Below are 27,428 nucleotides of genomic sequence, written 5' to 3' on the forward strand. Positions count from 1 at the left end.
GACACAGTGACAAGCAGGTGAGTGGCTCCCTGTATCCACAAAGTTGAGGCAGCAAAATGGAAGATAAACATGGCTAAAACCAGAGCATCCTTTTCCCTTTTGTCCCCCAAGGTGTGGGAGCCGGCAGGGAGGTGTGGGCATGGCAGGCACCTTTTTGGAAAGTACTCCCAGCCTTAGCTGTGCTCGGAAAACTCTCTGTCCTTCTCACGCCTTCCTCCTCCCCAGACTCGTGGAAGAAATTCAGGGAGACGCGGATGCTAATGGAACAATTACGATAATAACACAGCGCTGAGCGGGGGTAACACACCCCCTTCCCAGCAGCTCGACCTCTAAATCCCCTAATACGGTACCGCTTCATTCAAGATTAAAAGAAATTGTAACCCAGCAGAGACAAAAAGACACGGGAGGCAAAGGCAGGATCTCACTCGGCGGCGAAGCCCCACTCCAGTCCAGATGCAGTCATATCACTTCAGCTTCTCTGTACCATCTCCATGACAACCATGTAATTTGGATGCAATAACCACTGCCGAATTGATCTTTAAATGTAGCTTTGTTATAAAACATAATACTGACCGTGTCAGGCTCAGGATAAAGAGAAGTAGCCCCCCTACCAATGAGGACTGTGATTTCAGAGCCTCCCCCACCCCCCCTTAAATTTTCAGCTTCAATAATTGCGTGGATGAGTGGATTTTTAAGGCAGGGACAGCAAACACCATTTGTGTGTGTGTGTGTGTACGGCACGCTTTAGGGTAACATTGCAAACGAGACACCACACTGAGGGCTGGAAAAATGTGTCAACGTATATCCAGAGAATGGGCATCTTCACACACACACACACACACACACACACACACATGTACGGGGAGGTTCAGTCTCCAGCAACTGAAGCATACAGCTGATGCATCAAATAATCCTAATAAGAATCAAACCCTACAGAACTAAGCAAAATAGGAGGGGGGATCGATGTACGGCACGACAATGAGAGCAGGGGAGCACTTACCCGAGCAATGAGCTGTTTAATTTTTGGTCCCTTCACAAATGTAGCTCCCTTTTCTCTTCAACAATCCATGCAAAATAATCTGCAGTCCCACCGATGGAGGAGTGGCCCCGTCCCTCCCCCTCCACCACCTTCCTAGACCTCCCTGTTATTGGCTTCCTTCTCCCTCCTCTCCTGCTCTCCCTCGCTCGCTCGCTGGCGATGGTTACACCTCCCAGCCTTCCCCCAAGGTGTCAAGAGACTGCTGGGGATCCAGCAGGCAGGGTGGGAGGGGACGGGGAGAGGGGGAGGAGGCAGGAGGCATGGTGAATGGACCGGGGAAAGGATGGAATAAAGCCCTTGCTGGCGAAGCCCCCGGCAGAGCCCCTGGCAGGAGCAGACCTGCTGCTGGCTGGGAGGCTCTGCTCGCCAGGCAGGAGCTGCCAGGGATATCCCCGGAGTGCTGCGGCTTGTCCCCCCACCACACACACCTGCAGAGTGCTAAGGGACTGGTCTGCTTCCTGCCAGCAAATTGTCACCCTTGCAAACTGAGACTGGCTTGAAGTTTTGGGCTGAAATCCTGCCAAATGCTCACACTGCCTTTAACAACTGATGCACTTCCAGACGCAGACGTGCAGCACTGGAAACGCCTCAAGGACCCACCTCGGTGCAGACCCCAGCACTGCAGCTTGGTTTGCCCTGTGCCTCTGGGCACTCCCAGAGCACACCTGCTGCAGCCCCATCCCATCCCAGTGCATCCCATCCCATGGCTGAAGAGCCCCCCTGGTCTCCAGCAGGAGTGCTGCCCATGTGCCTGCCTGCCAAGCTGGCTCCAGAGCCTCCCCCACCACGGTGGGCTGGACCAGGAGCCTGCTCACCACCCCTGATGCTTCTCCATCCTGACATCTCTTGCATGCGAAGGCAATGCTTTTGTCTACAGGCTAATCCAGGCACCTGGCTCACCAAGATGCCTGGGGAGGCAGTGTGGGGTGGAGGCACAGGGACACCACGCTTTTCCTGGTATAGGGCCCCTCTTACCAGAATTACAGACCCCTGGTGTAGGGCAAACAGGTGCCTCTTGGCCACTCGTGGGTGTACAGGTGAGAGGTGGTGCACCCACCTGCCTGACACAGGGGTGTGTGACTGTAGAATCCCACAGTGGCCTGGGTTGGAAGGGACCTTAATGATCATCCAGTCCAACCCCCTGCCATGGGCAGGGACACCTTCCACGAGACCAGGTTGCTCCAAGCCCCATCCAACCTGCCCTTGGACACTTCCAGGGATGGGGCAGCCACAGCTTCTCTGGGCAACCTGTGCCAGGGCCTCCCCACCCTCACAGGGAAGAATTTCATCCTAATATCCAATTTAAATCTACTCTCTTTCTGTTTGAAGTCATTCTCCCTTGTCCTGTCACTCCGTGTCCTTGTCAAAGTCCCTCTCCCACTCTCATGGAGCCCCTTCAGGCACTGGAAGGCCACAATAAGGTCACCCTGGAGTCTTCTCTTTTCCAGGCTGAACAATCCCAATTCTCTCAGCCTTTCCTCATGGGAGAGCTGCTTCATTCCTCTAATCAACTTGGTGGCCTCCTGTGGCCTCAGTCCAGCGGGTCCTGTGCTGGGGACTCCAGAGCTGGAGGCAGCTCTGCAGGTGGGGTCTCACCTGACTGGGGCAGAGGGGCATTATTCCCCCCTCCCCTGCTGCCCACGCTGTGGGATCAGCCCATGGCTGGGTCATGTCCAGCCTCTCACCCACCAGCACCCCCAAGTCCTTCTCCCCAGGGCTGCTCTCGATCTGTTCACCCCCAGCCTGGGTTGGAACTGGGGGTTTCCCCAGCCCAGGTGGTGCCTGCCCACCCTCAGCCCTGCCCACCCTGCCAAAGCACCACAGGCACGCCCCAGACTGGACCTTTAGGTGAGGAAGAAAGATTTGGTGTCTTCCCCGGACACATGTCTCAACACAGCCAATGGCTGTGTTTTTCCATGGAGAAAACCCCTCCCTAGATCTCTGCGTCTCTTGGAAAGCTTGTTCCAGAGGGCACACATCGCTGAGCGAGCAGACAAATCCCCAACACCCCGAATTAAAAACCTCATTACAATGGATAGCCAGACATGCCAGCACGAGGCACAGCCATGAGGTGGAATAATGTCCTGGAGCAGCCCGGCAGAGCACGGCCATGTATCCTTCCAGCAGGGATACCCCCAGCACAGCACACGGCGTTCTCTGCCAGGGATAGTGTCAGTAATGAACCATGTAATGAGCCACCCTGCAGCTATACCCGGACTTATCCAACAAAGGCAAGTGTGAATGAAGGTACTGTGCTGGAGAGACACAAGAAATGGATCCTGTGGCCACGGTCAAGGGCAGCAAGGAGCCAGGCAAATGCAGGTGTGGGACTGCAACCTCCCTGGGGGTCCCTTCCCCCAAGAGATTCGCCTTACGCCATCACAAAAGTCTGTCCTGCTGCTCTCTCTGATCAACTCTGCTGTATTTGTAATCAAACAATTATCAGCTTAGGGTGCTTTAAAAAAAAATAAAATTAAAAATAAAAAAGCACAATTAATATTCATCAGTCTGTTGTGCTGCTCAGGTGTGAAGGCAAGGAACAAAATCCAATTTCTGAGCAGCCAGTCCTAGGAAATGACATTTTGCAGCATGAGAAAATGAGGTTCTAGTTTCTAAGAATACATCCACTAGTGGGTTCCAAATAACTGGGTTATCAATCATTCTGCTTCTGGGAATGAGCCTATCAACAGCTGGATTCAGGGAGAAACCTCCTCTCATCCCTTCAGCAGGGTGGTGGGCTTGTCTCTGTCATTGATTGGGCACTCCCAACAGTAACAGGGTACTGAGATTTCTGCTGGCACTGAGATTTCTGCTGGTAGATCTCTGTTACGTGCCTTGAATATGTCATAATATTTTTTAAATTAAGAAAACTCCTAAAATAGAGCAGTTCTGGATGTGCTGTTTAACTGTCTGCATGTGCATGTGAACGTGCAGATGCTGTTTGCCACCTGTGACATGAGCTGTCTGGAGAAGTAGGAGCATCCTTAGGTAAGGACACCTTCCATCCATGCCAGCATCAGGGGGTCCACCCTTCAAGCCCCAGACACTTCAAAGAACCCAGCTGGGAGCCTGGCAGGCAAAAGGGAGCTGCTGGCACCAGAACTAAACACTGCAGACCACACAGCAGGCACTAAAATTAACACCCACCCCATACAGATCATGGGAACACTCCAGCCAGACTGGTGGGAGAGGTGGAAAAAAGATGGGAGCCTGTGGTCCTGAGATGGTTCATGGTCATGTAGCCCCACGGGATCCACTGAACCTGAGCTCCAAGGCTACTCCAAGGCTGGCAGTGCCACAAAACTGGCTCTGCTCCCCCTTGACTCAGTGGAGAAGCCAGGACCACTTACCCAACAACCCCACAGGGTTCATTGACTTCCCCTCACCATTTTAAAAGGGCCATAACTGCAGCTGAATGCCGAAGTTTGAAGTGCTGAATCCCTGTTACAGGTAGTTCTCCAGCCATGCCCTGCTCAGGATCCTTAGTGTGCCACACAGGGATGCTCCTGGGTGCAGCTCAGCCTTCTCAATTTGTATTATGAAACCATCACAAGTGTTCTCATGCGCCCAGGAATGAATTTGCTTCCATGTCCTCACACAGCTGTTTTTCTCAGGAAATCCTTGGATTTCCAAGCTGGGACTCACTAACTTTCAGTACAAGTCACTTTGATGGAACCCAGGATTAGGAGAAAGCCCCGTGTGGACCTTGCTGTAGTAGTGGGAAGGGGGATGTGGAGGGGGATAACAGCCCTCTGAAGAAAAAGGGTCAGTCCTTGTCAGCCTTTGTCTGCATTTCTCTTGACACTTAAAATCAGCTCTTTGTTCTGGGTGATATCTGTCCTGAAAAGTCTGGCCTGGAGCTGTTTGAGCACACTCTGAGATATGGAAATGGTGGTTCACATCAGGGGCATCAGAGGTGGCTCCTCGTGGCTCTTCCAGGGGCTGGGAGAGCTGAGATTTTTAAGCCTCACCCTGGGTGGGAGGACGACAGGCAGAAATGATGCTTTAAAAATAATCATGACAAAAAGGGTGCATGCATAGGGCTCCTTCAGGGCCCTGAGGCAGAGGCTGTTAACAGGTTTGTGAGTCTGGGAAGATGGAAAGGGAACAGGGAATAGGAGAGTGTTTCAGAAGAGGGTCCAGGGAAAGCATCCACTTGTGTGTGTGTGTCTGTGTGTCAGAGCAAGTAAGTGAATGCACCCAGACAGACCCCTTGGAGCACAAGGCTTTGCTGCTTTGGGGCTGAAGCCTCAGGCACTGAACATGAGACCCACAGCTGTCTCCTCTTCCCCACTCACATCAGTTCCTGCTCTGCAGTGGCTTGTTCCAGGGTGGCTCCTGCTTGGAATAGGGTCACAGAGCCACCAAGGGACCACGGTGCCATGATGGGTGAGGAGTTGGTGGGAGGGAGATGTGAAAGGAGAACTGCCAGGAGCCTCTGCTCTAACAGCCAGCTCAGAACTCTTTGGCTGAGGGGTTTGGGAAACCCAGATGAAATGTGTCCTCCAGTAAAGAAGCTGCCACTTCTGTGTGGGAAAAAGGAGAAAGGCTCCAGCCTGCAGGTGATACTGCTTATGGCAGGAACTGCCAGATCCAGAGGCCACAGCCCACACTCCCAGAGGATCCTGCAGGAGGATGAGGAGGGGGAAAAGTTGTCCTTGCACGTAAGAGGTGGTCAGAAAGTCCACACCCAGAATTTCTGCATCAAAGTTGTCTGAGTTACAGGTGTATGGGGGAAGATGGAGAGGTGCTGAGCTACACCAAGTACCTGACCCTGAGACAAACTGTCCAACAATTAACTCATGGGGGAAGTAATTCCAACCCCAGGACTTGCATCTAAACATCATGTCTGGTGCCACCTTGCAACCATTGGCTCATTTTAGATACAAAAGCCCAGCTACTTCAAGAATGTTCCCCTAGGAATTCTTTTTCCCATAGGCTGTGACCCGTTCCTGTCATAATGTCCTTCTGGGTGTACATTCAAGTGGAACTTGTTTAGGGCTCCACAGGAGTCTGGTTTTCTATACCATAGTTCATTCTTTGAGCTCTGCAATAACTTTTTGGGTGCTGGGCCAAGGACTCAGACTTGAGTACCAGCCTGGCCAGTGCCCAGCACAGCCACTGTGATCTCCAGAGCCCTCTGGAAGTCCCAAGAGGACACTGCACAGCACAGATCTCCTGTGCAGGGATTAGTCCCCTCTCTGGTGCATTTTTATGTGCCATGGAGATATTTGATTCCCTGCCCAGTGTAGGCACTTCTGCCTGGGAAATCCCAGCCTGGAATATGGGAGGCATCATTCCTGGCATTTCAGATTTTGGCAGAAGGTAAGACTGATTCTGGATGAGCACTCTGCTCACTGCCTTCCTTCATGACAACTTTCAAATGAGTCACTGTCCTCCAAAACGCCGTCTTTCCTCTGCTCATGAGGATCCATGAGTGTTTGAATTCGCACTTGTCCTCCTGAGAGCCCACTGCTGGCATAAAACCAGTTTCCCAAGCAGACCCGACCACTTGCAGCATCTGACTTGTCCTAATTTCAGTAACTTTTAGTGTATGAAAACTGTATCCTCAGCAACGGATGTGAGCAAGCTCTTGGAGGTCCCACAGGGACTCTGCTGTTCTACTGGCTACCAGGGTTCTGCAGCATCTCTTCCATCTTTTATTATATTCCAGTGCTGAGAGTCTCCCCTTCTCTGCCATCCATCATCCCAACTAAGCAAATGTCATCCTATTTTGTTTGACTAACTACACAGGATCACAGAATGGTTTGGGGTGGAAAGGACCTTAAAGCTCAATCGTTTCCAACTCCTTGCCAAGGGCAGGGGCACCTTCAGCTAGAGCAGGTTGCTCACACCTCCATCCCACGTGGCCTTGAGCACTCCCAGGGGTGGGGAAGCCACAGCCTCTCTGGGCAACCCTTGTCCCAGCGCCCAGGTACTGACACACACGAAGTATAAATGCCCTAAAAGGATCTCTCAGACATTCCTTATGAGACTATTCAGGGTAGGTTTTTTTCTAGTCCTGTATATGTACAAACATTTCAGTTTCCCAGTTGCCATTCCATGTGCTGCCTGGTTACTGCTGGAACAAGAAGCTTTCCATCACCTCTGTAGGATATGGTTGCTTTTTTTTGCATCAGGTTGCTTTTTTCCAGAGTTATGAATCTTTGTCTGGACATTTCTTGGTTTTTTTGGCATTATCAGAGTAGACTCTTTACCAGCTTCATCTAAACCCAACATGCAGCATTTATTTTCTTTCTGACACACATGCCTGTAAACACACACACATGCACAGTGTCTAATAGTCCTTAATGCTGGCAAACATAATTTTCATTGACTGCTCTTCCAGATTAGCCTTCCAGGTCTCTGCATTATGTAACAGTTAATTCATTGCTTTTGTCACCAAATCCCTTCTTGTTCTATTTGGGTTTTTATTACTGTTATTATTTTTGTTTTTCTCTTCCTCAACAATGATAGATTCTTAGCTAAGAATATCTTCCAGGACTGCAAATCTGTGTGCATGCTGTGGAGGGGACAGCATCTATCCAAGTTTTCCTAAACAACCCTCATTTAGAACACAAATTATTTTCTCTCAGTTTTTCCTCCAATCATTTCTTGCTTGTAATTGTTCTCAGCTTAGGAAAATTGACCACTTTCAAGTGCCTTGCATATGTATTATCAATTTAAGATCACATTCTGCTCATAACAAATGCAATTAGGGTGTTTAAGCAACTATTAATTCTGAGTTCAGTAATCAATTCACTTTTATCTGTCCAGTTGAGGCCTGATACAGAATTACACCAAATTCACTGCAATACTTTTGGTAACAGAAAGTTATCATCTGTCATTTTTAGAGACCGTGGGGCTGTGCACTGGCAGCAACACGAGTCCTTCAGCATCTATCCCTGAGGCTGAAAAGCTGTTCTGGGAACATGGATTTTCTTTCCCTTTGTTATGGAGCTATTTAGGGAAGGTGTTTGTCCACCCCCCTCGTTCGATCTGGTGTCTGCAGGGGAATGTCTGTGCTGGGACTGAACTGCTGGAAGCTGGATGGGAGAGCAGCCCCTGGCTGGGTGTTAGGACAGGTCCTGCCTCCAGCCCTGGGATCCCCCGCACAGGAAGGACACGGACCTGTTGGAGCGAGCCCAGAGGAGGCACCGAGATGATCAGAGGGATGGAGCAGCTCTCCCATGAGGAAAGGCTGAGAGAATTGGGATTGTTCAGCCTGGAGAAGAGAAGGCTTCGGGCTGACCTAATTGTGGCCTTCCAGTGCCTGAAAGGGCTCCAAGGACATGGAGTGATAGGACAAGGGGGAATGGCTTCAAATTGACAGAGAGTAGGTTTAAATTGGATATTGGAAAGAAATTCTTCCCTGTGAGGGTGGGGAGGCCCTGGCACAGGTTACCCAGAGAAGCTGTGGCTGCCCCATCCCTGGAAGTGTCCAAGGGCAGGTTGGATGGGGCTTAGAGCAACCTGGGCTAGTGGAAGGTGTCCCTGCCCATGGCAGGGGGTTGTAATGAGATTAAGGTCCCTTTCAACCCAAACCATTCTATGATTCTGTGATTTCATGAATATAATGTTGCTCAGAGCCCTGTCCAACCTGGTCTTGAACACATCCAGGGACGGGGCATCAGCCACTTCTCTGTTGTCTATAAAATAAAAAAATATTTTCGATAAATAGAAGTGTTCAGATGATGGAAAAGGGGATTGAAATGATCTGATGTTTCATTTACGCTCAGCAGTCAGGGCCTGGCTGGGAGAAATGAGGGCCAGAAGCACAGGGGACCTGGGGCTCCCACACCTGGGAAGGGGCTGGGCTGCAGTGGGACAATTAGCAGTGATGAGGTTTGCAGCCACACGAGCAGGATCCCAGCACCTCCCCTGCTCTGAGGGTTCCTGGGTTGCTGGAGTGGATTCAATAAGAGGGACATTTTGGGATGTTGATGGAGAGATGACACAGATGCCAATGAATTCCCATTAGCTATGTGTGCCCTCAGGACTACTGTAGCTTCAGCATTTAGTCTTGTTGAAATGGCCACTGGAACTGGGACAGGGAGCGTGACCAGCAAGGCTGGAGCTGTTACAGACACCCAACATCAGTTCAGCTGATGGCACTGCAAAGGGCAAAGAACAAACTACTCAGGGGCTGGGCTGGGAGACTAAACCAAAACTATTTCTGATAAAGCAATTAGTTATAGCCCAGTGTTTCATCTCTTTTGAGCCAGGGGTCAGGGGAAGAGAGTGATCTTCTGCAAGTAGGGAGATGAAGAGCAGTTAAACAATGCAGGGAAAAATCAATTTCAGCAAACTATCAGAAGACCATTCACGATGAAGAACTACAGTTGTAACCTTTATACTGTGATTTTTTTTTCCCTGGATGGAACTCCCATAGGAACCTGTGAACTTGTTGAGCTGACAAAATATGTTTCATTTGCGAAGAAACATTTTTTTTAATTTTAATGTTTTCATTCCTTTCGCTACTAGATATTTCGCCTGTGTTCTGGCTGAGCTGAATTTTGTGAGGCATCAGGGAGGGACAGTTTGCTACATGGGGACTGGGAAGGAAGCTAAGATAGGTCTGGAAAGGCTGTTCCTGTCCCTCATGCATTACCACATCTGCTGTTGCCATCACTGACAGCACTGAGGGCACAGCCACAACCAAGCTTCCTTTTTCCATCCTCCCAGCCATTTATAGTTAATTTCACAGGGGCCCAGGCTTGTCAAAACTCTGAATCATGGGACATGTTCCCACAGAGCTGACACCCCTGGGGCTGCCCTACACCATGGGCACGTGTCTTCAGCACAGAGGATGGAACCATGCTGCCAACAGGAGAGTTTATCACTCCTCAGCCACAGGTCTGTACGGGACTGAGATGCAGTTAAGTAGTTCCCCAGCCCCTGCACTACTTTTTAGCTCAATTTCCATATCCTAAACCACTGCTGACGTCTGTCTAAATAATCATTATCTCCACAACCACGCCGAGTTTTAGCTCTGCTGAGCACCTCACAGCAGATTTGGAGCTTTGGAAAGGATGCTGAGCTTAAGAAGCTGCTGCTCTGGGTGTTTGTCCCATCTCACCGGCTGTTTTTCCCAAAGCACACACAAACACACACCCTACGTGCATGCAGCTCCCTTTCATGTGAGTCGCCTCAGTGAGTACTTGCTGTCAGATCTTCCAAGCCACAGCACATTTTTAATCAGTCAGATAATTCAATCATTCATTTCAGACCTGCTCTGCACAGCTGTCATTTGCGAGCATCAAAGCCTCTCTGTCAAAAAAACCCACACAGGCTGGGGGTTCATTCAGGCGTCGCTGTTTCAAAGTGCTGGGGGTCCGGAGGGGGTGCAGAGGAAAAAAAAAACTAACAGGATGGATTAAATGAACTTATTATAAATACTTCTGAAGCTACCAGCCAACCATCCTCAGCAGAGAACAATGGCATGGCACAAGGGCAACTCAGGCATCTGCAGGATTTGTGAGGTATTTGCAAATCTCACTCTTAAATTGCAGAGTGGGGAGAATGGAGGCGGGGGGGTGTCAGATGAAGCTTCTTGCCTGAGATGCTCAAAGCCACCGAATGGGATTTGGATGTCTGGTTCTCATTAAAATTAATGGAAATTGGGTGCCCAGACCTACAGGCAGCTTTCAAAAGCTGCGTCTCCATCTATAATTAATGTTCCCAACAGAGTGACTAAATATTTATACAATAGGTCACATTATATGCAAAGTGGCAGAGGTGCTTGTTGGTAGATCAGGGACCAAGAGAAGGAGAATCCAGTGGGGTGTCAGGCTTAATCCACGTTGTCCCTTGTTTAAAGCTCTTATACTTGCAAATCTCCAGCAGCTCCCACTGGATGAGCACCTGGGTGGTAGCTCAGCAACGATGATGTTCTCAGGGTACAGTGCAGCAAGTTAAAATGGCAGCTTTACAGCTTTACTGTTTTTTTTTTTTTCTCTCCTTCCACACAGCTCTGACTTCTTTTACCAACTCGCTTCACCTCTGCAAATCTCAGTTTCCAGTATGAAAAATGCACAGTGTTGCTGCAGGAGTGCAGTGGAGCTTAAGCCATGAGCCTTGGTCAGAGGTGCTATAGGTGGCAGACTCCAAGGAAAAGACTGACACTAATCTGCCTCCAGGCATTAGCAGAGCCATGGCTGGGTCTGTACCACTGCATTTGCTCCGTAGTGATGGAGTAATTCAGGGTACAAAGCTTGTGGGTTGAGCCCTGAGGGTGTCTGAGGGGTCTGTGATCTGGGACTGAAAGCCTGGTGCTCCTGTAGGGGAAGTTCAAAGCAACCACATCCTGTCCAGGTTTGTCTGTCACCTGGGCCATGGCTTAAATCCAGCCCCAGTTGATCCACTGAGAGGGTGTCCATGGATGCTTGGGCCTTGTGCACTGGGTAGGCTTTTGGTCCACACCCAAAAGAGGTCCCAGGCTGGCTCAAGACAAACATTTGGGGTGGGCCTGATGATTACAGTGCTTTATAATGCCTTAATCAAAGAGATTCCACTTCTCCAACCTTTGAAAATTTGCCTTTTAATTTTTTCTTCTGTGTCCCATCCAAAGCCACCAGATGGAGAAGCTCTGCTGACTCGGGGAATATGGAGATGGCTGCAGTCTCCCCCCATGCTCCAGGCTTGCCAAGGTCAGATGAACATACTGAGTGGTACCTCAGGGCTCACCTGGGATTCCTCTGTAGGTCCCAAACTTCCAGGGTGTGAGTTGGAGCTCTGGCTCCCCTGAAAGGACACAAAGCTCAGCTGAAGAACAAGGTCATCTGGTCTTGTGTCCGTGGACAAATGCCCTCTGTTACAAAGAGTTTGTTTCTGCCCTTTAGCTGCTGGTCAGCTGGCTCTTCTCTACTACAGTGGAAATAATCAGTAGCTAATGTTGGCTTTCCACGTGACCTTGGATGCCCTACACAGACCTTTCTCTGGTTCTCCTGACCATCCTGACCATATTTCACAGCACAACACGGGCTCTGGTTGATGTCCAGGCGGCTTAGCACAGGTACACAAAGCTGTGTCAGAGAATCATGAAATCATGGAATACCCTGAGTTGGAAGGGACTCATCAGGATCATCCAGTCCAACTCCTGGCCCTGCACAGGACACCCCAACAATCCCACCCTGTCCCTGAGGGCGTTGTCCAAACACTCCTTGAGCTCTGGCAGCCTTGGGGCTGTGCCCACTGCCCTGGGGAGCCTGGTCAGTGCCCAACCACCCTCTGGGGGAAGAATCTTTTCCTGTTATCCAACCTAACCCTGCCCTGGCACAGCTCCAGCCATTCCCTGGGGTCCTGTCACTGGTCACACAGAGCAGAGATGGAGCTGCCCCTCGTGAGGAAGCTGCAGATCCTGGTGAAGTCTGATCTCAGTCTCCTCTTCTCCAGCTGAACAATTCAAGTGCCCTCAGCAGTCACTCAAGAGGTGAAACCAAACACAAGCTAAAGCCACATCACCTGAACCTCAGAGCCCATCGGGCAGGACAAAGGGTAAGGAAGGCACTGTTCCCCTCTAACACCACAGCCAGTCTGTGTGGCATGGGACAATCACTGTTCCCTGGCTTTGCTCCCAATTAAAACAATTGGCTCTGCAAGGCAAAAATGCAAATTCAAGGCTTAGAGCTGTTGTCCCCAGATAAGATGCCAGGAGAGCACCAAGGACACATAAAGAACAAAACAGCTTCATTTTCCTTGTGAATACCTGTCTGTTTATTCTTTAATTAAACAACAGCCGAGTGTAGAGTTGTGAGAGAGCAGAAGGATCCCATGACAGAGGAGATTAGGTGCTCTACACATGTGAGGATGTAAACCCTTCCCACCACGGCCAGTGTGGCAGCTGAGGCTGGCAGAATGTGCCCCATCACTGAACTAATCCCTGCAACAAGCTTCTGCAGAGGCTCTTATTTTTGAGCATTTAACCCCACAAGCAATTCTGGACCCCAAATCACAGCCAAGCCCCCATCTAGGGTTGATAGGGGGGTCACAGGCAGGGATTTTAGGAGCAGGTTGGAGAAGCCTCTCTTGGCAGCAACCCACACAAGAACTGGTCCCCCATCTTCAGGCATGAGTGTGCCTTAGGCCACCTCCAAAAGCTCCTGCCAGCCCTGCAGCCCTGTTGATAGGTGTGTAGGTAACAGTCTGAAGGGCTGTGTTTTCTTATCACATAGACTCAGGGACAAATTTCCCCAACCAGAGATCCCTCAGGGCTTGGCAATGGAGGGAGGGCTGTGAACTCTGGCAGAACGTGTTGCCCTTGCTCCCAAAGAGCCAAGCCTCCAAACCTGCATCCCTCTGACTCGTGAGCAGTTACTAAGAAAAGACTGGGACCAAGGATTCAAACTGTTCAGCTGCAGTAATGCCCCTCCTCAGGGGCAACCACTGACCCAACCACCACCCTAAGGCACAGACAGGACCCTCCACTTAGAATCACAGAATGGTTTGGGCTGGAAAGGACCTTAAAGATCATCTACTCCACTCCCTCTGCCACGGGCAGGGACACCTTCCGCTTGATCAACCTGGCCTTGAATATTTGGGGGGATGGGGCATCTACCAACTCTCTGAACAACCTGTGTTTTACCACACTCTTTGTAAAAGACTTCCTTCTCATATCCCATCTAACCCTGCCCTCTGTCAGTGTGAAGCCACTCCCCTTTGTCCTGTCACCCCATGCTCATGTCCAAAGTCCCTCTTCAGCTCTTTGGAGCCCCTTTAGGCACGGGGAGGTGCTCTAAGATCTCCCTGGAGCCTTCCCTTCTCCATGCTGAACAGCCCCAACTATCTCAGGCAGTGTCCAGAGCAGAGGGGCTCCAGCCCTCGGAGCCCCCAGGGTGGGAACACGCTCGTGCTCCCAGGGCGAGCTGTGCAGGCTGCTGTGCTGTCAAACTGCCCTAGATTGGAGAGAGTAAGCTCCTTTCTGAAGGAAGATAATTGCTCTATTTTAAAACTAAGTGGTTCAAGGAGAAAAACACAGGCAAGAGGGCCTGAGCAAGATGCTCTGAGCTCGGGGTAGGAAACAGGAGGTGTGCAGAGCACAGCTGCTTTGCTGGATGGTCAAAGTGATGGATGAAAAGCATGAGTCAGGCTGCTGCTGAGTTCCCAGCCCAGCCAAATTTGTGCTGCTGGAGAGAACAGACCAAGGTATGAGAAGTGGGTGCCCCTCCTCAGGGTACTGAGCTGCAAAGTTGGGCACCCTTAAAAGCCAGAAGGGAAAGCTCCCGGTGGAAAAAAGATCCTCTGTCTCCTCTCACCTGTCCCCTCTCTATCTGTTCAGGTTTTATGGCCACAAAGGAAGTTCCCAGAACACTTTGGGCCAGCCCTTTAGGCCAGGCCCAAGAGCTGGCATTGTGCAGCCCGGCCATGCAGAGGGACAGCCCCTGCCACGGGGACAGCTCCCATGGAAGCTGCTCCGGGGAAAGTAGTTGCTGCTCTGGCACTCGGTCTCGCAGAGCAAAGACCAACAAACTGGAGCAGACAACAACAGGGCCATTAATCAGGGCAAGCCTGGCATCTTCCTGGACCCCCCCACCACTGTGATCAGTGATTTCACCAAGCAAGCACAGAAGAGGCCTCTTCAGCAGAGTTTTGTCCTTGCTGCTTAAAATTCCATAGCTCCCCTTTCCAAGCGGGCAGGAAAGAAACAGTTTTTGTACGTTAACAGCCCGCCCCCCTCGTCCCCATTTGTATGGAGGGAGCTCTCTGGCTTGAACTTGGCAGGCTCTGGGCTGCAGGGGAAGGACACCAAGAGGCTCGGAGGATCTGTCAGCTGATTCCGAGGACCGGCACTGGCCCTGGCAGAGGTGGGTCCTGTCTGAATGTCCCTCGGCTGGAGGTCAGAGAGACATATTTGGTGCTGCAGTGTCACACCAGGGATGGCTGTGAACAGCTCCCAGCCTCCCCCAGGTGGGCACCCTTGCTGATTCTCCTTCCTCTGAGGCTCAGGGGCAGAGCCGTTTCACTGGTAGGTCTGATGCTCAGACATCCACACAAAGAGAAAATGTGCACGTGGTGAGCAAAGCCACGGCTTGCCTTCAGGCAGCATCACAAGACAACCATGTAAAACCCATTTTGGGGGGGACCTTGTGACCTGGAAACAATGGTGGAAGCACTCAGCTGGCCCCTCATACAGGAGCTGAATGTTATTTGTGTAAAATTTTGCTTTCAAGGCAAGGCTGCCCTGTCTTGTCTGAGAGCTATTTGCTGTCATTTCAGGTCAGAGTTAAGGTTACTAAGAATGTAAATGACACATTTTCTCTAGCAGAGAGCCGAGGCTCCTCTGTTGCAGAATGAGAACCCAGAATGAGCAGGAGGAGGCAATAAGTGCCCTGCAAACCTTTTTTCACCTTAAAACAGTTTTACAGTTGAGAATCCACAGCTGTAACTTAGCACACACGTCTGGACCTTGCTCATGTAAACCCACCTTGTGCCCGTGACTCCCTGCAGCCAGTGTCCTTCCAGTGTCCTGTGTTGGCCAAGCTGTAGAATCAGAATCATAGAATCACAGAATTGTTTGGGTTGGAAGGGACCTTAAAAGTCATCATGGGCAAGGACACGTTCCACTAGAGATCCAGCTTCTCTCCCAGAGATCCAGGGTCATTTCTCTGGGATGGTCACCTCCACCAGTCTGCCAGTCTGCCATAGGCAGGAACACCTCCCACTGTCCCAGGTTGCTCCAAGCCCCATCTAACGTGGACTTGAACACTTCCAGGGATGGGGCAGCCACAGCCTCTCTGGGCAGCTGGTGCCAGGCCCCCACCACGCTTACAGGGAAGAATTTCTTCCCAATATCCAATCTAAACCTACTCTCTTTCCATTTGAAGCCATTCCCCCTTGTCCTGTCACTCCATGCCCAAAAGTTCCTCTCCAGCTCTCTAGTAGCCACTTCAGGTACTGAAAGGTCACAGTAAGGTCACCCTGGAGCCTTCCCTTCCCCAGATTGAGCAATCCCAATTCTCTCAGCCTTTCTCATAGGGGAGGTGTTCCTCTCCTGTGAGATGCAAGCGACTTTCTGCTTTCAAATCTTTCTGACAGCCACCCCCTTCCCTCCCCACGGTCTGCAGCCCCTCTACCACAGCAGTTCATCTCGTGAGCCTTATCTTTGCCACACGCAATCTCAGTCCTTTGTCTCTCAGGACGGGGCTTAGAGAACTCTCCAAAGTTAACGAAGCGGGTCCGTCCCCTCATTAACTCCCGGGGCCTGTCTCCTTTGATTAGATTGTGCTGACTCTGCTCGCACATCACACTTGCTGCTCTAGATGCAGGGACACTGGGGCATTTCCAGCTGGGACACAGACAAAAGGAGGAGATAGCACAGCCTTGGTTACCACCGGAGCAATTCAGGACAAATAATTAGAGGCTTTCATGGCTAATTGGATCTGTACTGTCAATCCAGGACAGGAGATGCCTTAACCCACACTGCCTGCCTGAGATTGCTAAGCAGGCCATAAATAAACTGCAGCGCTGGTCCAAAGCTTGTCAGCCTTCAGCTTCCAGCCCGCGTGCTCCCTCCCGGCCTGTCCAACAGGGCACTGCCCTTTTCCACGGCTGCAGCCTGGCAGCCACGCCAGGGAGTCCACCTGGGGCAGCTCAGAGACCTTCAGGCACCCTGACCTCAGCGTGTCGTGGCTGGCTTGAACAAGAAGCTGCAGTTTTCAAACTGAAGTCAAAGGGTAAGAGAAGGAGAAGCCAGCAAGAGCCAGTGTCAGAGATCAGTGTCAGCAGGGACTGGCAGCCAAAGACAAGGTGTTTTCCAAGGAAGGCTTGTGAGCTGGCAGTCAGATCCCTGCAGTACCCAGACTTCGAGATGTCAGTTTGCAGTTACAGGACAAGGCTCCATTTCCATTCCCAGCTGACTCTCAGCCCCGAGAGGGAGCTCAGCCCTTTCTTTCTCTGCTTAGACATCTCTTTCAGATCCTGGAAGCGCTGGCTCTTGAAGATAAGACATAAAAACAACAACAAACACCTTCACATGACTGCCAGCTCAAGCAAGGCCATTCAAGACCCTTAAAGCAAGCTGGAAGCCTAACCCTTCCCTCTGAGGACCTTCAGCATCTAATCACCTTTAAGGAGGCACTGGGTCCCTGCCCATGCCTGGTCTGCAAGGCTGATGGCTGTGCGAGTTCCTCAGGAAACACAGAAGAGGGAAATGGCTTGTACTGCTCAGGACCACGACCTGCAGATCCTCTGCCTCTGCCAGGGGAAAGCCAGGCACAGGACACACAGGGAGGCAAAGTCACAAAAAGGACAGGGCCAGGCAAAAATAGAATAACCTACTTGAAAGTAGGACAACATCACTAAAGAGTAGGACATCTGGTCACCGCAGCAGGAGAAGCAAATACAGGGGAGGCAGCTTGTCCATGCACACGTCTCACCTGATGGGAGGCAGCTCAAGTGCAGATGTGTGGTGTGTTCAGGCAAGCAGCTGGGATGATCAAAGCAGAGCAGCTCTCAGTCTCTCTGAGATGACTGCTAGACTTGCTGCTGGCAGTCAGTGTACCTGTCCTACCCCCAGAAACATCCCTCTCCCAGGAGCCTGTGGGATATGCGTGCCCAAACTAACAGCTCATCCCTTCTACCTGATCTGCTAAACCCAGGGTTTTGCAAGAAACCATCACCCAAAGGGAAAATGTAAGAAGATTCCCCATGTGTCCCAATGCTGTTGTTCCATAACATGTTTAAGGCTTGTAAACTGCTTCAAGGTCCCTGCTCTGCAGCCATTCCCTCCCCTGGCTCAAGCCCACCTACCTCTGCTCGACTCCTTGCCCCCCAATGCCATCCCCCAGCCAGGGCTGGCAGTTCACCAGCAGAGCACAGCTCAGACAGGACGTGGTTAAGAAGTGACTAAAGTTCATCACTGAGCCTGAATGAGCATCTTCACAAGCTCCAGGCCATGGCTTTACAAGTGTCAGGCCATGGCTAAGCCAGGACAGGACTTTTGGAAGGAAACAAGAAAGTAACTGCTGCAGATATTGAGCTCATCAAAGGAGCCTCAGTGCTCCTTGCAGAGAGGAGTTAATGCCACACTGCTGACGCTGCTCCAGGGCCCAGTTTCCTCCCCGGCCTTGGCAGGACAGGCAGTTTTCTTGGCTTAGAACCCTGTGCTGGAACGGAAACCCAGAGCATCAGGTCTCAGGACACCATTCAAAACCCTGTTCCTTGTTCCTGCTCTCAAAAGAGGCAGTAGGAAACCGTCCAGGTCCCTTTGCGAAAAGCTTTAATGCTCTCCAGAAAAGGTCTCCCTGCCAGGTGTGGTTTGTTTCTGAAACTCAGACTTGCCAAAAGCTGTCTGGGACAGTCATGAATTGAGGTGGGACCCACGGCAGCCCCCCAGCAGACCCAAAACTGAGGCGAGTGTTTCTGGACTGACCCGATGGCTGAGCCCACCCCGAGAAAAGCCATAGAAATCACTTTGCAAGTATCCCCATGTCAGGTTCCTTTTAACCTGTCACCCACAACGTCCTTTTACCTGCCCTGCACTGAATTCAGCTGCTCAGCCCCTCGCTCTGGGCCAGGGGAGTCTGCACCCCAGCCTGGAACGAAGCTGAAAGGTGCAGAAAGGTTTCTCTAGTCTTTGTGAGGGGCTGTTGCAGTGGCTTCCAGAGAGGACAATTTGTGGTAGAAGAGAGGAGCAGGCAGGGCAGAATCAGGCAGCAGTAAAGCAGGATGGTGGCCTGCCTGTCCTGTGCTGGAGCAGATGCCACAGGCCCTCCCAGGGAGAGCAGTCCAGGACCCTGACTGATGGTGCTGGATGAATCCCAGGGGTGACAGAGAACACTGGGACAGAAAAGACCAACATCTCCAGCCCAGGGCTGCCTGAGCCCGTTTGTGATGCCAGGAATGGGGATGGGATGATGCCTTAGAGCTCACAGCAGTGAAATTCAGTTTGCCAGCAGCAGGGTGCAGGCTGCAGCTGGCTCTGAGCTGACTGTAGGTGCACAAGCTGGCTGTTCACAGCCTCACACCACCTCTGCCAGCCCAGGAAGAAACCCAGAACCACTGCCTCCCTCACACTTAACCCAGCAACCATGTCTCCCCTTTTCCTGCCACACTGATGCCAGGCAGAAAGAACCAAAAAATCTCACTTGGGGACAATGATTTTTTAACTCCAAGATTGCTATTCATCCTATGCAAAGGCATTTTGATTAAAGAATCATCTCAAATCCACAAACAAGAACTCGGTTCTGAAGACGTGATCAGCATTTGCCTTTAATTAAAAAAAAATATTTCAGAAAAGCAACTTAATTTATCAAACATTCTGATAGCCCTAAACCTGCCCTCTATCTCCCCTTCAGTATCTATACAAAGGGGTGGAAGCTCCACTATGATCAACAGGCAAGGTCTGCACTACCCAGAGGGACTGACAGTGAACTGGAGGCTGAAGACATTTCATAGCACGAGAAGCTCCTCACAGCAAGAGCTCCCCATCCCACAGACACAGCATCCCATGCCTGCAAACCTGCCAAGAGGCTGCTGATTCTGCTTGCCAAGAAAGGCCTGAAACCTTCCCAGTGAAATTCTCGTCCATCAGACCAAGATGAGCTGCCAGTCAGCTTGAGTGGGCTTGTCCACATCACACCTTTTTAATTCTGCTTCTCAGCCTTCCCTCTGCTCTGGAGAACTGCAGCAAACCCAGGAATGGACGTGGCAGGGATGCTGCTCCTCTGGCTCGTGTCTTACACACCACTGGTTGAAAGGATGTTTCTGACACCCAGTTGAACCTGCTCCCTTACACAGAAGGACAAGGGAGCAGCTGGGCAGGAACCTGAGAGCAGAAAAATCCTTGCAGCAAACTCTCTGTCAGGCCACAAATCCTCCAAAACCCCTACTCCAAGTCCCTCCCTGAGCAGCCCAGGAAGCATTGCAGCTTTGAGATAGCATGAGACCACTTGAGCACAAACTTAATCCCGCAGTGCTCCATCCCGGAGGCTCTCAGGGAAGAAGAGCCAGCTCAGCACCTGTCATTTCTCCCTACACTGCTTGTAAGAGGATGGTGATCCAGCCTGGGGCACTGCTGGGCCTGCAGAGAGGTGGGTATGCAGCGCCCTGAGCAGCCTGTCCTGCACCCTACTGCTGATGCAGGGGATGGCACAGCCCGGGAGCAGCCCCATCCCTCCAGCACGGGGAGAACGCAGCTCCGGGGGCACCCCAGTGCTCCAGTATGTGGGATAACAGAGCCCCAGGACCACCCTCTTCTCTCCGGCACGGGTGTGACGCAGCCCTGGGACACCCCTCTCCCTCTGGCACAGGGATAACACAGCCCGAGGGCACTCCCATCCCTCTGACACGGGGATAACACAGACCCGGCACACCCCCATCCCTCTGGCAGGGGGATAACACAGACCCGGCACACCCCCATCCCTCTGGCACGGGGATAACACAGACCCGGCACACCCCCATCCCTCTGGCACAGATATAACAGAGCCCGGGGGCACCTCCATCCCTCTGGTACGAGGACAACACAGCCCGGGGCACCCCAATCCCTCGGGCAGGGGTCTAACACAGCCCTGGGGGGGGCGGGGGATAACACAAGACCGAGAGCAACCCCTTCTCTTCGTCACGGAGGTAACACAGCCCCGGGCCATCCCAATCCCTCCGGAACGGGGGTTACACAGCTCGGGGGGCACCCCCATCCCTCTGGTACGAGAACAACACAGCCCGGGGCACCCCAATCCCTCTGGGACGGGCGTAACAGAGCCCCTGGACACCCCAATCCCTCCAACACGTGGGTAGCACAGTCTGGGGAGCACCCTCATCCCTCCGGCACGGGTGTAACACAGGAGGGGGGTACCCCCTCCCTCTGGATAACAGAGCCCCAGGACCACTCGCTTCTCTCCAGCACGGGGGTGACACAGTCCGGGGACTCCAATACAGGGAATAACACAACCCGGGACAACTCCAGCCCTCCGATATTGGAATAACACAGCCCGGAGAGCACCCCCATCCCTCCGATACTGGGAATAACACAGCCTGGGGACACCCCCATTCTTCTGGTACAGGGAATAACACAGCCCTGGGGCACCTCCGTCCCTCTGATATTGGAGTAACACAGCTCGGGGAGCACCCCCATCCCTCCGATATTGGAGTAACACAGCTCGGGGAGCACTCCCATCCCTCCGACACGACCTGAACCGCCCCTCCGACCGCACCGCTCACCCCGAGGGGGCCCCTCTCCCGGCGACTCTCCTCCCGGGTGGGAGGGATAGGCGCACTCACCCCGTACCTCCTCGCCCTGGTCGCCCCCTCTGCCGTGTCCCCGGGACACGCGTGCGGCCATGGGGAAGCGGGAGAATCCCCCGGGAGAATCCCCCGGGACAACCGGGACCGGCCGCCGCCGCGGGGCCGCCAGGGGGCAGCAAAGCGCCCGCCCGCGCCTCTACCGCCCCCTGGCGGCCGCGGCCCGAACTGCGCCGGCACCGCCCGGGCCGGGATGAGCGGGACAAACAGCGGGGATGAGCGGGACACACAGCGGGAATGAGCGGGACAAACAGCGGGAATGAGCGGGACAAACAGTGGGAATGAGTGGGACGCACACTGAGAATGAACGGGACACACACGGGGGATGAGCGGGACAAACAGCGGGAATGAGCAGGACACACATGGGGGATGAGTGGGACAAACAGCGGGAATGAGCGGGAGAAACAGCGGGAATGAGCGGGACAAACAACAGGAATGAGCGGGACAAATAGTGGGGATGAGCGGGAAGAACAGCGGGAATGAGTGGGACACACACTGAGAATGAATGGGACACACACGGGGGATGAGCGGGACAAACAGCGGGAATGAACGGGACACACAGCGGGAATGAACGGGACACACAGCGGGAATGAGCGGGACAAACAGTGGGAATGAGCGGGACACACACTGGGAATGAGCGGGATGGACACAGGGGATGAGCAGGACTTTGGGGATGCTCATCACCCCCCCCCCAGCTGTTTTGGGGCAGCCTGAGCACCTCCCGAGGGCTTTGCTGGAGGTGGAGGAGCGGTGGAAGAGGAGAAGAAGGGTGGTGGGAGTTTTGCATGTTGCTGGTGCGGGAAGGGGCTTCAGTAAGATCTATGATGGGCCGGAGAGCAAGGCAAAGGTACCAGAATGAGGGGCCCAACATTGGTGCTTGCAGGAGTAAATACCCTTTTTCCGGAAGATTTTGCTACCGAGGAGTCAGTCATTTCACTTAGGAAAGGCTTCCCTGCCACTTTCTCCAAACAGTGCTGTTCTCTCCCCTCTTGCATTCCAGAAGCTCACTCTCCGATATGTGAGGACAGAGAAGATGCCACAGGTCTTTGCATCCCATGGGCAGAGATGGGGAAGCAGAGATAATAAAACTCGAAGAAGAAACAGGAGGTGTGTCTTTCTCAGGCCCAGCGCTGCTTTGCAGCCTGATGCAGCTTCTCCTTTGCAAGTTTTTAGCATTCTCGTCTTCAGAATGAACCTTTTTGGATTCTTTCCACTGCCCTGACATTTTCTGGGGTACCTGTGTGTATCTTACCACACAGTGCTCAACCTCCTGAGCCCCTCACCCGCTTCTCAGGGGTGGGGGAGAGAGGAGGTGGGGTGTGCAGGCGGCTGTGTTCCCTCCAGGCAGCAGCTGCCCTCTGCACTGTGCACGGAGGCTCCGTGGACCGATGGACCAGACGTGTGCTCAGCATCTTCCTCGGCGTTGCTAAGAGACAGGATCCCAAGGGATGCCTCGGTGCCAGCACTGAGCCCGGCACATCGGCAGGAGAACCTCTGGCTGAGGGGAGGGTGATGTGGGAGATCACACAAAAGGCAGCAGCAAAGCACCGTGAGGGACACAGCCCCACTCCTCACAGGGCAACCTCTGCAGCGTGGAGAGAAGGGTCAAGGCCGAGAGGCAGAGCTCGGCAGCAGCAGGATGAGGATAATCTGGAGAGAGGTCTCTGGAGGGTTCCAGGTCAGGGAGGTCACACTGAAGCAAGATATTTCTGTTAGCAGCCCCTTCCCCTTGCTGGGGCCATGGAGGGGGCAGGCAGCTGGCATGTGTGAGCTGCAGAGGGGAGGCTGAGTGGGCACCTGGCAGAGGGGAGGGCAGGGGGACACTGAGGGCAAGGATGAGTGTTCTGGGAGCTGGGCACTGCGGGGCTGAGCTGCTGCCTGGGGCTTTTGCATTGGTTTAGAAATAGTCATTTGGCCCTTTTTGTCTCCTCTCTTTTGATATGGCCAGGAATTCAGGAGGGGACTGAAAGCCAGTGCAGGGGATGGAGAGAAAAACAGCCACAGGTGGTGCAGGAGCCAGCTTCCAGGACTTTTCCCCAGTGTTGGAAAACCACTCCAGAGACTGGACTGGTGCAACAGGGCATCCCTGTCTGACACATACTCTGACGTTTTACAGGGCGAGTTGCTGCCCCTCAGTACCACAACAGGCATTTTTCCACCTCTGTGCAAGTCTTTTTTCACAGTAGCTCCCCCAAGTCAAAACTTTCTTTGCCTTTTATGCCACCACCATTTCTATCATGTGATTTGAGATTTCAAAAACGTCACAAATGGAGAGTTGGCAGCACCAAGGAGGCCCCGGGAGAGAGCAGAAAGCAGCACAGAACAAGACAGACTGACCACACTGCTCCACATCCTTTGGCATTACCTGGCTGAGCCTCCTGTGCAGTCACAGGCATCGAGTTCAAAGCCTTGGGCTGCTGTCACAAAGCATATTAGGGGATGGCAGCTCCAAGTGGGCCTTCCCAGGCCTTTGTATCTGCAGGTGGGTCCCCCAAGTTGTCCTGGGTGGTGCTGCTGGCTGAGGGCCAGCATGGAGTGAGGCAGGAATGTGGTGGCTGGCAGAGGGATGGACCCCTGTCTGCCACTCAGCCAAGCCCTGCACTCTGCAGGGACCCTTCCTCTTCCCAGGAACTTGGTGAAAGGGACACATTTACTACTCTCACTCTAATGCAGGTACATTTTGGATGATACTCCAAAGCAAAGTATCAATCCATAAGAGTCCTTCTCTTTGTTCATTGAATCTTCACCCCAAATTTCGATATTTTTGATATCGTATCAGTGGTAATTTAAAACTGTGGACTCCTTTGACATTAGGCTGCCCCACGGTGGTGTCCAGAGAGATGACAATGCCTCACCCTGCTTGTAATTCTTGCCAGGTGGTAACTCCTCCCCCCTTATTACCCTTCTGTGCCCCCCACTCACATGGGCCATGTTTTCCTTTCTCTGGGACCCCCTCTCCCTGACCCTGTTGCCTTGGGAGGTGTTCAGCATTTTGCAGGGCAGAGCTTCTGGAAACACAGGGCTCCTTGTCTGCAGAAGTCCATCAGCTTGAACTGAGGCCCATCCAGGTTAACAATTAAGTTCCAAAGTTTCTTCCAGCCAGGAGGATCTTCTGAGAGACAAAAGGCTCCTGCTGGCAAAATGAAGCTCCTAGATCAGCACAGGAGCAGCACTTGTTTTCCCTAGTTTGATGGGAAGCTGGAAAGCTCTCCAGCTCAGTGCCTTCAGGTACCTCTTGCCACCCAGTCCCCCTGAGAGCTGGCTTTTCTGGGCTGGGAACTCTGGCAAGGCGACCTGGCTTTCCCAGGATCCAAACCCTGGGATGCACTAGAGGCCTGAAGGTGCTGTTTGGAGGCGATTCTTCCCTTCACAGCTCCACTGTAAATTCATGACATGGTGTGGGAAGGTCCCAGCATGTCCCTGGGGAGAGCAGACCTGTCCCCCCCGCTGAGCACAATGCTGGTCCCTGGCTTCTGCTCCAGGCTGTCCAGCTCTGGCTCATGTTTTCCGTGTCACCTTCTCCATGGCTCCCATCCACTCCTTACTGGAGTGTGGGATCCCAGAGGGAAAGAGATAACAGCAGATGTAGGTGAGTAAGGCACAACCCTACCAAAAAGTCATGGATCACAGACAGCCCCACTGCTGCCCTGAGTGCTCCATTACCTGCTGGGAGAGGAGTCTCTGGCACATCTGATGTGTTGGTGTGTCTGGCTTTCTCTGGAGAGGTGCTTCTGAACACAGGAGCACCATCCTGGCTGGACAGGTGGGATGCTCCATCCCCCATACTGGATCATACCCAGCTATCCCCATCACCCCCACCCTCATTTATGGAATCTGGGCATCCCAATTCCACCCATTTGGAGAAGGGCGTTTCAAATCTCCCCGGAAAGCGACTTCCTTCTTCCCAGAAACATGCACTAAACTGCACTTTGAGGACTCCCAGTCCCTGCCAGAGACATCCCTGCTCTTGGGTTCCCTCCCTCTCTGCCGTGACTCTCAGTACACGGCAAGCAGGGCCATTTGCCAATGTTTGTGTCTCGACAAACAGTCTGTCAGCGTTTGGTGCACGGCTTCAGCTGGGATCAGCTCTGCCTTCTCTCCCCATTAAATGGCAGAGCTGTGTGCAAACACCCTGGCATCAAACCATCTGGGGCACGCTCGGGGCCAACTGCAGATCTCCCAGTGCCATGTGTCAGGCACCCTCTGGCACCACGGCGAAGGATGACTGTGGGATCGGCATTCCCGGGCCACCACCGGCACAGGGAGCCAACCCCATCCCTGCCCATGGGGGTCTCCTCTGCCACCAGTCACCTCTCCCACTAGGAGTGCCTGCCTGGATCCCCTTTGCGCCTGCCTGGCTCACAGGGCCCCTGGCAGGAGCAGCAAACAGCACTCCTGACTGAAACAGGCTGTTGAATAGTAGCAGAGGTCATGGAATCATAGAATCATGGAATAACCTGAGCTGGAAGGATCATCGAGTTCAACTCCTGACCTTGTACAAGGGTCATTGAGTCCAGCTCCTGCCCAGGACAGCCCCAAGCTGTCAGTGAAAACAACTTCTCGTTGCTGATAACAAACTTCTCGTGGCTGATAACTCACGAGCCCCTCACTCCCACTGCCATGACAATAAGCTTCCATGGCCTTCATTCATGGAGCTACTGAGCATTCCCCTCCCTCCCTGGCTTGCTGGGGAGCTGTGGCCTGGGATTTGGGAACAGGACAGCCTGTCTCCTAGGATTGCACCTGGACAGGGCACTGCCTTGCTTGCACAGGGGATGGCTGCACACTGTTTGAGTTCAGTGGGAAGACACCATGGATGTACAGGCAAGGTTCTGTCCAGACTGGAAGGCTCTGGCATTGGTTTCTGGCCCAGACATCTGGGATTCTGGCACCTTTAGCTGCAGCCTGACCTCTGCTCTGTCCTCCAGCCTCAGCAGTGTGCACCAAGAACAGATTCTGGCTTTTGCACAGGGTCACATTCAGCCTTGGTATAGCTGTTACAGGAGAAAAGCAAACTGGAAGAGGAGATGTGCGGGATGTGGTACATCCTGCCTGTCATCAGCTGGAGAAGACATCAGCCCCTTGCAGCAGCCACGGGCCTCCTGAGCGGGCCCAGTGCTCCCACAGTTCATCCATCTACACCAGTTTGTGTTTGCCCCCTTTCCTCGTACATTAGTTCCTTAATTCTGAGCTGTGAAGACCTTAAATGGTACTTTGGAGAAGATTTCCACATCCCTGCTGGACATTGGCGAGACATGTGTGTTCCCGACTCATCTCCAACACCTGGCATGGCAAGGGCCTCATCCCTCTTAATTAGCACAAAATGAGGATGCCACTGAAGGCCAATAGTGAGGCTGGTGATTTATTTTATGTCTCTGAATCTCCTCTTCCTTGGAGGACACCAACTCTGGGTCACCATGGAGTGGAGTAACTCAAAACTGAAAAGACAGGTGATACCCAAAGTGCCCCTGGTGGTACCCAGAGGATAAGTTACCCTTTGTAAGGCAGATCTATGGCCTGTCCTCCCCTGGAATTCAGGGAAATCAGCCATCAGCCCCAGACACTGACTCCACAGACATCACAGAAAGCAGCACTGCTGCCAGACCAGCCAAACTCACCCGTCCCACCACATCCAGGTTGAGAAGTCTTCCAAGATGTGTTCAGCAGTGCTTGGACAAGCTGCTGCCTCCATGTAAAGCTGAAGATGGACCAAGTGACCTTCAGAGGAGAATGTGGGTAGAAGCTGGTGGCCAGAGGATGCAGTAGGACACATCTCCACTGCATTTTACCCTGTGGCTTTGTTGGTAATGCTGGTTGACAGCTGGTGGGACCCAGGTAGGGTCTGCACTGTGTCCCTGGCTGGGCACAGCACCCAGGCACCACTGGAAAAAGGCACCCATCTCTTTGCTGGGCAGCTCCCAGACTCAGAGTTTGCACTGTGGGACATAAGTCTTGAGGCTTCATTCTCGTGGTATTGCTGGTGATGTGTTCATATACAAGTGCTATTTCTTTCCAAAATTACACATTAATGTTTCCTGGGGATACAAGGATAGAGCAATCAGCATTCCCACAAAGAGAGACCACCAAGAGCTGCAGATGACAAACACATAACTGATCAAAGATCAGGTTACAGCAATTATTCCCCATTTCTGCC

The 27,428-nt window shown here is 52.6% G+C and overlaps 1 protein-coding gene across 3 annotated transcripts in view; it reads right to left on the reverse strand.

Annotated features, from left to right (window-relative positions):
- Window positions 1-21,334, reverse strand: part of PSD2 (pleckstrin and Sec7 domain containing 2) — an 87,543-nt gene extending 66,209 nt beyond the window's left edge. For 2 of the 3 annotated variants that reach the window (XM_027682693.1, XM_027682694.1), the window contains exon 1: window positions 1,001-1,175. The gene's annotated coding sequence lies outside the window, so the exon portion shown is untranslated. Of the gene's footprint in view, window positions 1-1,000; window positions 1,176-21,253 lie in introns of those variants that run through there. The other variant, XM_027682692.1, reaches the window with a different exon arrangement.
- Window positions 21,335-27,428: the final 6,094 nt, after the last annotated feature.

Source organism: Neopelma chrysocephalum, unplaced genomic scaffold, assembly GCF_003984885.1.
Source record: "Neopelma chrysocephalum unplaced genomic scaffold, ASM398488v2 Primary Assembly neopelma1_63, whole genome shotgun sequence".
In the NCBI taxonomy this organism is placed as follows: Eukaryota; Metazoa; Chordata; class Aves; order Passeriformes; family Pipridae; genus Neopelma; species Neopelma chrysocephalum.